Consider the following 12,594-nt stretch of genomic DNA (forward strand, 5'->3'; position numbering starts at 1 on the left):
TCGTCATCAAATGGTTTGTAACGTTAAATTTGATTGGCTAGCATTATATTTTGGGAACACCTAAACACATGACACTATTTCGATCTCATTCCCATGACAAAACCAATGGTTAAAAGGATTACAATAGAGAAAATTGTTCAGTTTAAACTGTATTTATTAATGAAAGAATTACAACATTAAAGAAATAAAATATAACATGAAATTCAAATAAGGGATTCAGAAACAAGATTGGAAAAACTTTTATAAATCCGTCGCCCGTCCCTCCCCCCAATTAATAATAAAATAATGATATATCTAGTATATTCACCTGTTACCTAGGCCTATTACCTTATCTGTACGTTCCGCATCTGAATAATTTACCACCAGATATAGAAGAATTGTTAAATTCTCCAATAACAGTAGAAGAAATAAAATGTGCTGTAAAAAAATTAAAGAATAATAAATCTGCTGGATATGATAATATATTAAATGAATATATTAAATGTACATTAGATGATATGATTAATGTGTATGTAATGTTATTTAACATTGTGTTAGATACAGGTATTATACCAGAATGTTGGACCAAAGGAATAATGGTTCCAATTTTCAAGAACAAGGGTTCCAAATCTGATGCGCACCCCCGGAACCCCCCATCTGGATCCGCCACTGAATACGTTTATAGTACCAGAGATTTGGATTTACAATTAGAAAGATTATATCAATGGGGAACATGTGTACTAAGTTTCAAGTTGATTGGACTTCAACTTCATCAACAACTACATTGACGAAAATTTTAACCTGAAGCGAGACGAACGGACGGAGGTACAGACCAGAAAGCATAATGCCTCTCTACTATCGTAGGTTGGGCATAAAACGAAACAGTAAACTTTAACTTTCTTGATAGACAGTCACGTAACCACCACACATGTCCGATTTTAGTCGATTACGGGCAATTCACTCGGATCCACTCGATTTGATATCAATATGTTATATAGTTATTGACCAAGCAAGTCGATGTATATCATTTAACTGCATACAACTCGTCTAAACATCAACCCAACAATGTTAGATCGGTAAATTTGCTTTCGCAAATTTTTGGTTCTTCCCCGGCTCGCCGGGATTCGAACCCATGCTACTGTGATATCGTGACACCAAATCGCCTGCACTGCAGCCGTCCCGCTAGACCAAACGACCCAAACGACGTAGGAGTTCATATTAAATGGTCATCCCAAGCGTTTAGATTAAAGGCTATATACCGATTTGATTGGTCAATTATAACTTGTTTTTTTAAATACATGACGCCACCAATAAACGTGAACATTTTGGAAATATGCGGACGATTTTAAGCAATCCACGGCTCCTACCGGAAAAGTTTCTTGTAGGGTAGAGAAATGGAGAAATATGCTTTTACGTGGTAAGTATTAAAATACTAACTTTATTTTATATTTAAGCTTCTTCCTAAATTGCCGTACATTATTTGGAGAATTGCGATATAATGGTAGATTTTTTTTATCGTTTCTGTTGAATAATTCTCAATTTTTATAAAGATTGACGATTTAGAAAGTGATAAATTGTGTAGAAATCTATCTATTTGGAGAAATTATACTATATGTTGCCCTCTAGATGTCCTTAGCTTGTATAAACAAGTTAAAATGTAATATAAAAAAGTGTGTTTCAGAGGAATATGAAAAAAATACTTTAATTAAACTTTCAAAAATGGATTCCTCATCCAAACTTTGTCTTTATGGGAAATTAAAAAATAATTGTCAGTCTGAGGAATATTTAAATTGCAATAATTTTATACATAGGCAGTTACTCTCAAAATTTAGACTAAGTGGTCATTCCCTAGGCATTTAATTAGGAAGGTACAGAAACATTCCAAGAGTACAAAGATTATGTAAAAAATGTGAAGTCTTAGATGATGAATTTCATTTCTTTTTGTACTGTGACATTAACATATCTTTGCGTAAGCCGTTATAATCTTTTTGCTTATCTAAAAGACTATGTACCATTATTTCAACATCTTAATGCATTCAATAAACTTAAGCACATTCTAAACCCCATCCCTGAACTTGTTTGTCATATTGGAGTCTTCATTAAACAGTCTTTAGAACTGTGTTAGTGATAATACGGACGTAAAGGGCCTCACTATTGTAAAATCAGTCAAAATTGGAAAACATGCAACGCTGTTTTCTATATAAAAAATAAGCGAAACGAGAAACATATATTATGAACCACATCAACAAACGACAAGCACTGAACATTAGGTTCCTGACTTGGGGCAGGTGCATAAAATGCAGCGGGTTTAGACGTTTTAATAGGTACCAAGCTTCACCCTTAACTGAAACAATAGTGTAACATCACAACATATAAGCCACTCTATAAAAATATCAATTGAAATGGCTTAACTCGACCAAAATGACACATGAAAACAAACGGCACGTGAATATAGCGCCACTGAACAAATACATTTTATCTATGACACAATGTAAATAAAAAGTCAATAAAAAAAGAAGTGATCTAAAAAAACAATTTCAAAATAACTCAAGTCATGAAACCATAACCTTGAACAAATTGCCGCCATATTTATAAACAATATTAGGTCAATTTCATAGAACTATGAACTTTTTTTTGTATTCGGCGCAAAACTGGGGAAGGGATCAGTAGAAACTCGCCCTTCCCCAGTTTCTTAGCCTCATACAAAAAAGTTAATATTTTCCTGCACCCGATGCAACTGAGGTTATCCTATTAAATAGATCTTATGTTAGTGAGGTTACGTTGTTCAATAGAGGGTATGGTATACTATGTTAACACATGTTAGGGGGTTATTCTATTGAAATAGAGTAACACAGTAGTATAACCATGCTAGTATATGGTATGAGGTTATCTTATTCAAGTAAAATAACACAGCAATGATACACATTTTGCAGATGGTATGGAGTTATACTATTCTCATAGGGTAAAACGGTACAACTATGTTGAAGCCAATAATTTTTTTTTATCCTAAATCCGGAAATTAAAACTGCTGCCTAACCACCATATACCATGAGACTAACACTTTATTTGATTTATTATTGTTGACCTTATAAATTATAAATTATAAAGATGGTATATGTTTGATGGAACTTCCAGATATACAGCCGAGACCGCATTCGAATAACGGCAATTGTAGTTGAAAAGCATAAGACAATATCGAAAATGATTATTTTTTATATAAAGAAGCATCCCTTTGAAATCACCAAATTATGGAAAATGTGTAATAAAATTACTTAGATTAGTTCACAATAATTTATTCAAAGTAAAAAAGATAAGCACTGTTCCCTAATATAATGATATAATAGAAGTACTTATAACCATCATAATTATCCTATAAGTACGGTATAAATGCTTAAAATATTAATAACAAAGTTTATTTTCCAATCAAAATTCAAGGTGGCTATAGTGACAAAACTAAATCGGTGACCCCTATTTTTTCATAGTATTTTGTTCCTGAAATCATGAAATACCTTCACACAAAATTATTAGGGGGAAATCACTACTCAGACACTAGTAGAACTGAATAGGCTGTTCGGTCTTTTAAAGCTTTTTCAAAGTTTAGGACTACTTTATCATAGGAAAGGATTTATGTGGATGAAAATATACCAGAGATAAACTTAGAGACCTTGGAAAATAGTTTTATTCCCAGCTTTTCATCGAAGGAGCATTTAGTGTTTCTAAACTAAATAATAATCTCGAGCTGATCTATTAAAGGATGACGCGGCGCCGGACAGCTTTTCTCTTTGGACATTCTCGTCACAAAAGCAGAACACTAATTTCATATCATTGTATGTCAGTAATGACAGTATATCGGAAGTTTCTCTCTAAGCAAGTAGAAAATTTCAGCGACAATTAAGTTGTTACATCTCTTTCAGATTATAGTTACTTGCCGAAACAGTCAGGTTGTTGAATAATATACTTATGTGGAACCCCGGAACACATAGTTTTTATTTTTTTGTATATGTTTCTTGCTTTTTGCTAATTATCTGAAAGCGAGACTCATGATATTATAACGTGCAGTAGTCTCAGTCTGAAACTGAGGCGAGCTGACTCATCGTTGCACACACCTTCACATAGAAGACCTTCAAGTTGAACCATATGTAAAAGACAAAGAAATAGCTCAAACAACATTTAAAGAGGATACAACATGACTAATATATAAACTCAGTGATGATGAAACTCAAACATACTTACACAAATCTAACATGATTACTTAATCTAATATAACTTATCTTTAACCCCCCTTTATAGAGGAACCATATTTTCATACGTAGAACAGATGCTCTCTTTATAAATACATTTAGTACTGCAAGTTCTCCCTTTATCATTGGGCATCTAACCATAGTTACGTCATGCTCATCTCTGCCCTAAGTGCTCTCTACTTTACTATCCACACCGATATGTGTCCACACTTGTAAAAAAATTAATCGGAAAATACTCATTTCCATTCGGAACTTACCACGATGTTGATGAAGAGGCGCCGCCATTATCATTGGAACGCATTGTAGGTTCTACAATTTTTTTTTAATCTATCCTATTCTGAAGATAAATTCCACATTTATAGGGATGAAACTTTTACAAGAAATTCAAGTACAGGAGTAATACGGGGTTTCATATATATAGCTACTAGCTAGTGGAGAAGAAGAAAAAAAATGTATAGAAAATCAGTTATCTATTTTGAAGTTTTGACCCCTAAAATAATGGTTTTTTTCAGTTTTTAACTGACCATGATAAGCTAGTTTAAAAATAAGTTGGAAAATGGAGCAGTATGACAAGATGTATTATTTTTTACTGAAATTTGAAGAAAATCCTGTAAACCTGTTTTGGAGTTATTCCCCCTGAAATAATATAAATTTGTAGTTTTTTTGTTTTTTTCCATGAAAAAATAGGAGCTCAGGTAAAAATTGAACATGTAAAGAGGTTCAATACAACAAGATACATATATCCTAAAAATTAGTGTATATATTTGGTTCCGGTGTAAACATCACTAGCGGATCTAGAAACTTTCACAAGTGGGGCCCACTGACTGCCTAAGAGGGGGCCAGCTCCAGTCACGCTTCAGTGATTCCCTTTATAAGTAACCAAATTTTTTCCCAAAAAGGGTCCCCCTCCCCCCCAAATCGCCTCTGAACATATATATGTTTAGCCAAACAGAAGTTCCACTGGAAACTTTGTTTTTAACAATGTCATAATATCTATACCTGTAGGAATAAATATTCTATCCCATTTATTCCAATTGGAACACATTTTTCATGTGTTTTGCTGTAATTTTGAAAACATATTTTGAATATATACATTTAAAGAGAATATATGGCATACCAATGAGACAACTCTCCACATTAAGTGATACAGAAATTAACAACTATAGGTCACTAACACTGTACAACCTTCAACAATAAGCAAAGTCTTTAAAATTGTTTTGTCTGTTTTTGATTGCTATATTTGTATCTTCTCCCTTTTTTTACATCCTGCAATGAATATCATGATTCTTAATGCTTAATTTCTTTCCTTCCATATTTAAATAAGGAGACAACTATCCATGCGACTTCAAATGAAGGGGATGTTAAACCATATACTGTACATGTTGCCTTCAGCTTTGAGAAAAACTTGTACACTCATGCAATGTGAAAGAGAAAACTTGTGATCTGATCTGTAATATACAGTTTGACAACCATTTAAAAAATCTGGTTTCATGTTATTATATAACACATCACTTACATGTTAAATGACAGGGACTTGTAAAACAATAAAGGGGCACTAGCTACATGTATCAAATTCATGTTCACCGATTCTAATCAAATTCTCATATTTGATTTATAACAATGTAAAACATTTATCCAAACTATTATAAGGCTAAAGAAAACAATAAACAAGGCACAGGCATGAAAATATGTAGCTTTATTTCGTGTACGTGTATTTAAGTCTAGACACCTTCTAATTATTTATCTATTTGACTTCTATAGCCATCCGATGACCATATAAGCGATGTAAACATAAATATATATATATAATAATAAATAGATTAGGTAAACAGGTGCTGTTGAATTATTCTAGGTCTATTTAATTGCATATTATAGATAAAAAATGTATGTTTATCATCGGTTTTACCTGTATTAGAATTTTTATTTGTGGATCGAATCAGTCAATCAAATGATTTTCCTTAGTTTCACTTTTAATGTTGACATTTTCTTCCTTTAAATAACTTTACACATACAATTCATGTGTTATCCATCTCAAGCTAAGGGGTTAAATTAAAGTTCATATGAATATGAATACAATGAGATGGAATTTTTCACTTGCAAGTGAATAATTCATAATTAATTTTTTGTTGTTGCTTATTTTGACAAAATTGAACCTATAATATTGGGTACTAAAAAGGAATTATCATTTCACTATTTGTATTTCATTACTGATTAAGTCAAGAAAAATAATGTATTAGGTGTTTCATATATCTTGTGTAGCTAGTGTCCCTTTAAATGAGTGATATGAGTAAATATATAAGTTACAGTAATCATGTACATTGAAGAATAAATAGTTCTGTCACCATTCATACATTTGACTGATGAAAAACTTCAGTGAATGATATAAGTTCATAACTATGGGTCATGAGATATATAAGAAGATTTTATATGACATGTATGAATGCCAATGAAACAATTCTCCATCCAAGTCACTATTTGTAAATCATTATAGGTCAAAGTACAGTCTTCAACATGCCAGGAGTCTTGGCTTTTACCAAACAGCAAGCTATAAAGGGCCCCAAAAATGACAAGTGGGAAACCATTCAATTAGAAAAACCAACAGTCTAATCTATATAAAAACGAGAACGACTTATAAACCTCATCAACAAATGGCAACCACTAAACATCATGTTCCTGACTAATAGGACAGGTGCAAATAAATGCAGCTGGATTGAACGTCAGAATGTTTTGATAGGTACCAACCTTCACTCTTATCTGAAACAACAGTGTAACATTACAACATAGACACACTGTACATATGTATTGTCTTCAACAATGAACAAAACCCATGCATAGTAAAAAAAAACAACTCAAAAAGGCCCTGAAATAACAAATATAAAACAATTCTAGGGGAAAAAACTAAGTTACTTGATTTATGTACAAAACAAAGTAAATGAAAGAATAGATATACATGCATGTATAAAAAAACATTTAAATATTTAACCAGGGTTGTTTGTATGTCCAATATATATTGAATATGATAAAACAAAGATTTTTTACAATACAAACAATCATGTATTTTAGATTTGATGTTGTTTATATCCTACATCTGATGTGATTTCCAAAATTTGATCTTTAAATTCTAGTTAAATTATTGAGAGTTTATTTCCACAAAACCCAGATACAAAAAGGCTGTTTATCTTAAACTAACATGAAAATCAGTAAACCCACTTTAAAATCTGCTTTATGATAGAGTGTCAAGTACGATAAAAGATGTACATGCATGAGTGAACATGGAGAAAATAAAAATGAAATTATATTTTTTTTTATATATATATTGGTGGATACCCCCCATTTTAAAATGGCCTCCCATGAACACCAAGTATGTTTAAATTGATCATCCCTTAGGCCTAATAGACATCCCTAATAAAAAAAAAGCATACCTAAAATTACTTGTTTCAAGCTTTACCTCAAAGGAAGATATTGTTTTGTAAAAATTTACTCATTCAAGTTTTATGAAAACATTGTGTACATACATGAGTTCCACTACATCTTATAGGAGTTATCTAGAAATTATAATTTGTATATATAGAAATCTTTAATCAAAAACTTTAATCATACATTTCAGGTCAACCTTCTCATTTATATTGACAGAATATACAATTACTACATGTATTAATTGATGAAAAATTAAGGAACTGTTGAACATGTTGAAAATGCATGGAGAAATTTGTTGGGCAAGGCACAGACATTAAGCTTAAGGCTAACATCAGAAAACCTCTGGATTCTTGGAACTGTTTATCACATGCAAATTATGAACACGGCATGATCAAATCAGAAAGGTTTGAAAAAAGTATATATTGTAAAAGACTTTTATTGCACCTTTCAGAAAATATCTTACTACTAAAAATGATAGCAAGTATTGAAATGTTCCTGACTCGCAATTATTATCATACCTCGTATCTTGAAAAGATGGGGCATTTATTGATGCACATGATTGTCAGTATATCATGTATATTGTTTGTCCACCATTCAAAATTTTAGTTTTATGATGTTTATTAAATTATCACTTGACCAAATTTGATGAAATTTAAACACATCATTCTAGGACCTTAATAACCATGATAACCTACATGTACAGGTTGATTTTGATATTAATGGTTTTAACATATACTGTTCAAGAGTTTTGTCCCTTGTTTACTACTAGAGGTGGGTTTTGGCATGTTTTTCCTGATGATAATAATTAATGATCACCAAATCTTATTAAAATTTGAACATATTGTCTTGTATAATATTATACTGGTCAAGTTTGATTATGATAACTTTGATGTTTATTGTTATCAAGAGTTATGACTAAAAAATAATGCCCCTTATATAATTATCCACCTTGGACAATGTTGGAAGTTTTTTAAAAATCTCTTGCCAACTATTTTTAACTTAAACAATGTTAAAGAACACAGTGCAAGTTGGTTCATTAATGACAGATCAAGTTTAATTTTGAGTTATTACCCTTATTTACCTGAAATTTGGATTTATTTTGTGTTTCTAGTTGATATTATGCACCATTTGAAAAAATCTATTTCAATTTCATTATAATTTAACACAAGTGAGGAAACTTGAAATATATGTCACCCTCAATTGTGATTTTGGTTTGTGGCAACTACAGTAAGAGTGTTTTTGCAACCAGGGGTACCTGTGATCACTTGATCACCTACATTGTAGACTTACAATTTCAAGTTTCTAGTTAGAACTTTTATGAAATGGATAGAAAGTTTATAGTTTTTTAACACAGTTATATTCATGTACATTTACATTACCTACATTACCTATGAAATGTCAACAAAAAAAACAATATAGCAAAAGTCCTTAATTTAGGTTCATGCATTCCACTTTTGTGATATTTGTGTTATATATATATATGATATTTATATATATGAAGATAGTTTAGTTTTTGGAAAACCAGTTTGAATTTGAATTTTCAGACAAACCAAAACTAATTACAATATTAATGTAGCTAGTGAATAATAAAATATGAAGCCTAAAAATATAGGATGGAACAAAAAGTATTTAAGGGCATACGATACAGTTACAGGGGAGGTAATGACGTTGCCAACGTAAAATTAGGAGATGTCTGTATTGTATTTTAAGTTTGGCCTTCGTAATAGTAGATTTTACTGTCGCAAATTGAGTTTACCTAGCGACTTGGTGCGGAGATAGGTAAACGGATATTTGCGACAGTAAAATCAAGTTTTACGAAGGCCAAGCTTAAAATACAATACAGTTATCTCCATTCTAATGCCACATATTAAAATAATTGTCATTTGATAAATATTTTGGCTTAAAAATGGCATAAATGAAAAAGTCCGCGAAACTGTTGCATTGTCTTTAGCATCTAAACAATGTGACGTCATGTGTTTACTCTGGGTGTCAAACATGAATACTAAACATATTTTTACTTTTCGTACGCTTCAGAATGGTTTTAATATAGACTGAAAGAAGATTTTGAGGCTCAAAATGTAAATATCTTGTTTATTTTTTGAAAAATTACATATCCCAGAATTCAAAATGGTGGCTTTCTTAGTTACGGACTGGTAGAACGTGGGATCTAACTCCTCAAAATATTTATCAACGTCCAATGAAAATTATCGTTACAAACTAATTGCATTAGAATGTTATTTTGACGACGTCAAACTTTGACATATCGGGGAAAGATGCATTTTTCGACTGATTTTTATCATTCAAACTGATTTAATTTGAAAATGAGTTCATGGACCCCTATTTTTCAAAACAGCAATTTGTTTCATTTTGCAGGGAGATTATGTGACCCAAATTTTATAAAACTATAAATAGAGGATTTTTTTTAATTTTGATAAACATGCAGCAAAAAATGACGTTTTTTCCTCAATTTTATAAACATTTGATAAATATGAGTTATTCTGAATAAAAAATTGCATATTTTTTAGGATACTTATAAAATACAGAAATTAACGATTTATTAATATTTAACAAAAATCTATTTGTGTTTATCTTTTATAACAAAAAAGTTGTATCTTTCTTTCGATAAAGAAATAACGGCCACAAATCTGAATTTTGAGCCAATATACAAAATTTCGACCTCATTTTACTCAAAAAGTAGCACATAAAGGTATATTTTTATTACATATTCAATTAAATCAGGTAAAAAATAGTCTATATGCAAATTTTCATGAACTTGTAAATACAGGATCAAAACTGTATCGTATGCCCTTAATGAATTGGCATGGCTTTTAATTTAGTTTTATAGTGAATTCAACAACAACAAAAATACCACTTGTACAATATTCAGAGACATTTATTTGATGAAACCTTAAACTACAATGAACTAGTGTTTTGTGAAATTGACCACAATTGTATGTTAATTATGCTGTCAAGTATATATGCTGAAAAAAAATGTCATATTTATTAAACATAGTTATGAATGTTCATTGAACAAATCCTAGTATCAATTATATATAGAGTATATAAAATGTTATTCTGCAACTAATACACCTGTATTCCAACTTTATTCTAGGCTTAAAGAATTTTCAGTTTCACTTGACAGCTTAAAGAATTTTCAGTTTCACTTGACAGCTTAAAGAATTTTCAGCTTCACAGGAGTGCAGGATGATTTCAGCTATGATCACCACACAGTACTGGGAAGAAGTTTTAAAAGACACATCATGTGGTATATGCCTATATTTTGTCTGTCACAGATGAAATAGTGAAGACAAGCCTCACTAGGAAATATGATATTGATCCACAAGGATTTCATTTTATTGTCCATTTAACAGCATGTGATTAGATATAAGTCTTAGTTTTCCACTACTATTGGGAGCTGTTGTGGGGTGTATGATTAATGGAAGAAACCACCGATCAAACAAAACTAAAATGAAACTTATTTATCTTATTTGTTTGTGTTTATATATAGATAAATAACTGCATATCTCAAATTTTTAAAGAAAATCGTAATATTTAATAGTTTTCTGAAAGTGTTTATTGATGGTAACAACTTAACATTATTTATGTAAACCAACTTATTTTTCAGCCGACTTAGCAGCAATTTATTCTTGTGATTTTCAACAAAAATACTATTTATATCTGTTAGAAAAGACCCCAATTTTAGTTATACCTGACAATTTTCATTTCAATTAAATGCCTTGGGTTGAGCAATATCAAATTACCTAGTAAGACTGGCTTTTTCTCCCCTGCTTCACCTCTAACAAACAAATGTGCCTTAATATAATTTCTTTTAACTCACAAAAGTTTCAAAAGTAAAAATTCTGCAAAAATAATTTAGCTTGTGTACAGTTTCGTAGATTTAGGATATTCTTTAAATTATATATTTATTACACACTTTTTAATTACAGTGAGATAATTTCTATGATGAAAAGTGAGCTAGAAGTAAGGTGCAAACCATGAAAGTACCTGACAAGTGGACTTGCAAGATCTGGTGGAAGTGAAAAATTGTGAATTGTTGAAGAAGCACATTAAAAAGAAGTCAGTAAAGTTTTTGAAGATCTTGTTTTCATGTTACTTTCAAGTCAATCCCTTTACACATTCGTTTGCCTTAATTGATATATCCCCATTGATTAACATATATAACCAGTCCAAAAAACTAGTCACCTGAAATTGTTTGCCATCAGATCTTTTAACTTGTTGAAATAGTGTACATGGCTTTGTGCTTTGAACATTAAGTCTAATTAAAACTTTCAACAGATTGTCAACTATATTAAGCAAACAAGTGACAAATAACATCAAAATATTTTAACACCCTCAGCACTTTTAGAATACATTTATGAACAATATCAGAATTATTGAAATTTATGTTATTTGTCCAATGATTTAACAAAAAATATAAGGAGGGTCAGTAGTTTGATTGATTTGAAATAAGCTATCAAATATCAGAATGACAACTGAAGAAAATATAGAGAATGAACAGACTATAAGAAAATGTAGAGAATGCACAGACAATATAAGCAAATATGTTGATTCACAGAAACAATTGTTGTATATCATGTAAATCATGTATATAGGTTTAATAGGTCAAATATTAAGACTTCTAATTCTGGATACTATTTTTTGCCCAGAATTCAGAGATGTATTGAATATATTTTAAATGACACTGTTAAATCAATGACACAAAATAATTTAATAGATGTTGTAATTTTTTTTCAGTATCTGACTTCATTGGAAGATGCAATTGAACAGTTTAATAAACCAGCTCAATCAAATCTAGATCATTGTTCCAATACTCCAGCAAAAAGATTTATCATTAGAATTCCAGGAATTCACAGGAACAGATGTATTTTATGGTTTGATCCTAAACACTATCATCATTGTTATGGGGTTAATATTATACCAGGCTATTGAGTCTGAG

At 30.7% G+C, this 12,594-nt stretch overlaps 1 long non-coding RNA gene across 3 annotated transcripts; it reads left to right on the forward strand.

Annotated features, from left to right (window-relative positions):
• The first annotated feature begins 4,452 nt into the window (after positions 1-4,452).
• LOC134687145 (uncharacterized) lies at positions 4,453-11,708 on the forward strand. Of its 3 annotated transcripts, none has more exons than XR_010101733.1 (4): positions 4,453-4,522; positions 7,828-8,052; positions 10,750-10,902; positions 11,585-11,708. It is a non-coding gene; the product is annotated as an uncharacterized LOC134687145 (long non-coding RNA). The 3 variants fall into 3 exon arrangements; XR_010101732.1 differs by having other exon boundaries at positions 7,828-8,041; XR_010101731.1 differs by lacking the exon at positions 10,750-10,902 and having other exon boundaries at positions 7,828-8,041.
• Positions 11,709-12,594: the final 886 nt, after the last annotated feature.

Source organism: Mytilus trossulus, chromosome 10 (assembly GCF_036588685.1).
Source record: "Mytilus trossulus isolate FHL-02 chromosome 10, PNRI_Mtr1.1.1.hap1, whole genome shotgun sequence".
NCBI classification, from domain to species: domain Eukaryota; kingdom Metazoa; phylum Mollusca; class Bivalvia; order Mytilida; family Mytilidae; genus Mytilus; species Mytilus trossulus.